The sequence below is a fragment of the Pinus tabuliformis genome, chromosome X, assembly GCF_031772625.1.
Source record: "Pinus tabuliformis cultivar Carrire ecotype Pingquan chromosome X, CPIR1, whole genome shotgun sequence".
Lineage (NCBI taxonomy): Eukaryota > Viridiplantae > Streptophyta > Pinopsida > Pinales > Pinaceae > Pinus > Pinus tabuliformis.
The window spans coordinates 1,648,997,217-1,649,002,656 of record NC_142308.1 but is presented as its reverse complement, the minus strand read 5'-3'; the positions used below and the strand labels follow the sequence as shown (position 1 = coordinate 1,649,002,656).

The following is a 5,440-nucleotide window of genomic DNA, read 5'->3' as shown; positions in this document are numbered from 1 at the left end:
GTGAAGAAGAGGAAGAAGAAAAAACAAAGAAGAAGATAAAAGAAGAAAAATGGAAAGAAGGAACCCCAAAAGTCAATGGGGAACCTTCTAGACCTTAGAAAAGAAAAAGACATGAGAAGTGAGAAGGCATTTCAAAAGAGAACACTGACCAAGAAGTGGCTTCCACCCTGACATCCTTAAGTACACTTATCAAGCCCAAAGAGAGTGTTATAACTCAATGCTACAATATTTAGATTTCCAAAAATTTGTTCAAACAAACTCTAGCAAGTGATAACCTTTAGAGGAAAGGATGAGGAATATAGAAAGTGGGCGATAAGAAAGCATTTTATTCAAAGTAATTACATGGAGGGCAAAGATAAACATCCCTATTGATATCACATATTGATTTTTAATAAAAAATTAAACTATGCGCTCGGGCTCTTATTTAGAGAGGTCCCGGGCTCTTTTAGGTAGAGAAGTCCTTTTTATCAGAAGTTTTGACTCGAAGCCCAATCAATTAGTCTCTATTCCATGCCCCCATGTGCCAACGAAGGCCACGTGACACACAAGATTCCAAACAGAGGGACGAGTCCACAAAGTCATGTAAGTGTAGATATTATATATTATATATTACATTATTGTCGTGCAAATGCGGGATATACCCCATATTTACATTAGAAAAGGAACAAATGCAAGCTCGAATGAAAAATATTCTCGACTCATGTGGCAAAAGAACTATCAAAAGTGCAGAGTGAACTCGGTATCTAGGCAAGCAAAGGTTTTTTTACAAGTCAAGAAATTATCAAGACACCTACGTCTACGATATGATATATCTTTGATCATCTCTTCATCTTTGATCATCTCTTCAGACATCTTATAAAATTGGAATGATACAGAGAAGATTAGTATGGATCCTGCGCAAGAATCATAACACTCACAAATCGAGAAATGGTCAAAATGTGTTGAAATATCCTTGATCATAATAAAATGACAATTGCCAAATTTATATTAAATCGTAAGCTTATATGCTTTTATATATATATATATATTCAACATTTAATCTTAAGCGATTCTAATACTACTCACTCGGTGATTTGAATATGAAGTTATGGTTGTTGCAAGTATGTAAATGGTGAACAAATGAGAAGAAAGAAATGCTCACTGCATTATTATAACCTGTGGAATAGTAGGTACCTTCAAAAGTTTAAATGGATAATCTTATTAAAGAAATTTCTTACAAGAATATTGTCTCAGGACAGAAATTGGCTATGGAAATGTTTGCGGCCAAAAAGGAATTTGATATGAGAAAGTGCCCTTGTGTGAAATTACTTCCTAAATTGGCTAGTAGCTTATAGTCGCTTGTGTATGTCATCTATGATGAAAAGATAATAGATTGCACTGCTTCAGTGTATATGTGTAACAAATCAAAATATGGTTTTGATAGTAACCAGTCATACAAAACAAAATGAAACTTGTTACTTTAATTTAAAGTTTTTTTTAATGTGATTTTTACTAAAAGATTTCTCAACATTTAAGTACTGAACTGTTATAACAAAATAAAACTAGTCAATTTAATTTTTTTTATGTGATTTTTATAAAAAATATATCTCACTAAACTGTTATACAACTCTCCTTGTTTAAATTCTTGCCAGTTGAGCAGAAGAAATCATCTATATCATTGGCAAAGATGGTTCCCCATTTTGTTAGAAAACATGCCCCGTATATATTGAGCCCCAGCTCCATTGGTAAAAGCATCAGGAGTTAAAGTTAGATTGATGAATTTGATCATTATAAAGTTAACTAAGGATAATTAAAATGTTGATAGGGGCAACGACCAGAACAAGTGATCGATCATAAACTTCATGGAGGACAAATAATGAGACCGGTTCAATAAACATTGACAGTAATATTGTGGACCAATGGTGGCGCCGGAGAATATGGACTTCAAAAGTTTCCATGGAGATTCTAACTTGCTACTGATAAATAAACAACAATGGAGCATAGATTTTTATTAATACTAGTGATATTGGTAGATGGAGTGACGATTGTAATGAATATGGCTATATCTGGACTGATTTCAGGAACTTCAACAAATCCTACAAGGACCATAGGTTCTGTGGTGGCAAGTCAACGAGAGTCCAGAAGTTTATATCTCTTGCAGAACTGGAACAAATCGACGGCCCATAGCGCCTTTGCTCAGATTCCAGAGTTTTCCAGTGGGCCTACATGCAGGGAAGATAAAATATTGGTCACCCCTTGCAAAGGCTTGATTGCAAAACCATTCATCGTAAGATGAACGACGGGGAATAATTTGGACACCCCTCCTCAGAAACCACCAACAGAGGTGTCAGAAGCGGTATGTGCTTTTACAGAAAACCATCTATGTTTCATGGCGTATCCATGACAGAACAAGAAGCCACACAGTCTTCAACTGCCACCGAAGCCTGCATGCATCCACCTCAACTCTAACGCGTACATAACGATAAGCTGGGCTCGCAACAACCTATGAATCTGGTTTATATATTATTATTTGGGGTTGCTCGACATTATTTATCCATTTAGACTATTAGAAAAAGGCCGAAGGTGACCTTGTAAATATTTGTAAAACGTTGTGGGTTATGTGTTAAGTTAGGTGTAGTGTAATGAGGATGGAGGAGTTGCTTGGAAAGTTATGGAAATTTGGTTATATTTAAAGAAAATTTGGCAAGAATTTTTGTAAATCTTTAAATTTCAAAATATTAGGTGTTTTAGACGTTTTTAATGGTGCTGAATCCATTTCTACCATCAAAAGCATGATTCAAACCCTGCCTCTACAAGACTTTTTGAAAAAAATTTTCCCGACCACTTTTAGCCGTCCAGGCAATTCCTTCGCCTTGTTAAACAACTCAATTAAATTACCGTGGTTAATTTTTATTTTATATATATATATATATATATATATATATTATTTTTTGTAATTTAAACTCTTTTAAAAAAATAAAATAGTTTTATAACCCTTTAAAATCAGTTTTATTACTGATTCAAAAACGGTTAGACTCGGAAGAAGAATAAAAGTTTGAAAGAAACATTAGAGAGGGGTTCTTAGGCTAAAACCCAAAAAGGAATGCAATGAAGAAATCTCTAGGAACCAAAGAATAAGATATATTTTCATTTTAAGTTTGGGTGAATTGTAATATTGTTTTTTTCATGTAATTATTATTTTATTTGTGTTTATATATTTTTGGTCAAGTGTACGTAGGAGCAAGGTATTTAAATTTAAGATTGTGAATTTATTTTTAAATAGTATTCAAATTTTGATTTAAAACTTTTATTTGGCATTTCACTTTCAAAAATTCATATATGAATTCTCAATTTTTTTATTATTTCTCTCAGCATTGTTTGGGTTCAAGTTCTTAAATGCTTGAGTTGTAAACCCATGTTTTTCTCCATTTTCCTCTAACCATTTCTTTTTAATTCAAGGCTCTGCAATCCTCATTTTTCTTGGCCAAGATGGTTTTGAAGGATAAGTTTCCGAATTAGACCATTTATTGTAGCTCTCATGGCCTTTCCCTCTCTCAAACATTCACTTAAATGTTTTTATCCAATCTTGTATATGTCTTGGGTACTAGTTCCCTTGCAACCAGGAACTGTCTCCAAGGTAGACAATAGGGAGAAAGCCAAAGCAAGGCCCTCTATATTTCAAGAAGAGGAGAAGAAATAGACTTAAACAATGAAAGCCTCAACCTTCCTCAACAATCTCAATCATCGTTGAGGGGTCAACTAGCCACCAGGAGCTGAGAATTGGAGAAAGATAAGAAACAAACTGAAGAAATAACCTCCCTTAAAGCCAAAGGAAAATAACCCCAAGCCTCACAAAGGAATCCAAGCACCTAGGGGAGTCAAGACTAAACGACTGCAAGAAAAATCTACCATGCTACATGAAGGTAAGGCAGTGCTACAAGAAAGCAAAGAAGTGTTATAGGAAGGCAGGGCAGTGCTACAGGAGAGCGTTGCACAATGATAAGAAGGAGGTGAAGGGTCACAAGAGCTACAAGAACTTGATCCCCAACCAGACCTTGGGTTACAATTTCTTTGAAGTAGGACAAATAATACCCGCCAAATCTGCAGCCCCAATCCTCCTTGAGTTGGACGAAGAAAGAGGTAGAAGCCACTAATGGATGTAAATTGTAAGGTCCAAAGGAGTTGAAGATGTAGGCCTGATGGAAGAGAAGATGAAGAACATGGGCGAGGAGCTGTCTAATTTGATGCTCAGATAGGAAAATATGAGGGAACAACTGCAAATAGAAAACATGAGATTGAACCAACTGCAAGAGAAAGATGAGCAGCCTGCCACCATGGCAAGCTTGGATATGGAAGTGATCTGGATTGAATCCTAGAACACACTCTAAGTTTTCATGAACTCTTTAGAAATCATGCCAAAGTTTCAAAGTCTCATAAAGATCAAACTTATCAGAGATATCCTCGAAACAGTTGCAAATTTTTGAACAGCATGGAGCAACGAGGACCCTTGGTCAAGCATGTAGATCGTCGGTCCATGGTAACGTGCGTTGCCACAAATTAGCAAAACCAGAGGTCAATTTAAGAAACGAGGGTAGTTTCTGATATGCGATTAGCGACAAGTCACTAATCGCATATCGCAGGGCAAACCCCTCAAAGAAGGAAAAGCCCCGAGCGCCTAGACCCAAAAAGTTATAAAATGCAATGGATATCACGCCGATTCCATTAGAAGCAGGGTCCCACAAAAACCAGTAGAATATCATAAGGGCTTCGAGCGATAAGTGATTTCAACTGAGTCTCTCCCGATGCCACACAAGGGGTGCCACGCGTCCGGTAGAAGAGAGAGAAAACTGCTCACATCGGATGGGTAAACATCATGTTACTTATCCGCCCGATATGGACGATGATCATTGGATCTGGAGGCTCCAGATCAACGGTGGAGATGCGTTCCGATGGGTGACCAGATTTGATGAGGTAAACAGGTAGAGTTGTATAAGATTTGAAGTCCGAGGTGGACAATGCATTGGCAGAAGGTCATGTTTCGTGGGCATTCTTGGAGTTAATGGATTAAATGGTTGTTTCGAAAATGTCCAAGAGAACTGACACTCAGTTCGTTATGAAATAGGTGGCCACCTCCCTGTGAGGTGTTATACAGTGACGATTACGCAGAACAGAGGGATTCAAAGGGACAAAGGCAGGGAAATCGGAAATCTAGGAAGCGGAAACGAACAATCAGAAAGAAGATTGATATTAAAGCCATGAACTGACAGAGAGAGAAGCAAATAAGTTAGATGCAGAAAGCTAAGAATAGAGAGAAGAATCCGAGCTAACCTACAGAAGTAAAGGCAGCATCGAGCCAGAGTTAAAGATAGAGCCAGAGAGAGTCAGAGAGTCTGTGTACTCCAGAAAAGGCTTGAGAGGTTCAAGCAAACTCTTCTGTATATGCCTGTCATGTATGAGTCTC

General features: G+C 37.0%; 1 pseudogene; it reads left to right on the top strand.

Moving 5' to 3' along the window:
• Positions 1-830: 830 nt before the first annotated feature.
• LOC149146353 (U6 spliceosomal RNA) lies at positions 831-942 on the top strand (annotated as a pseudogene).
• The last annotated feature ends 4,498 nt before the right edge of the window (positions 943-5,440 follow it).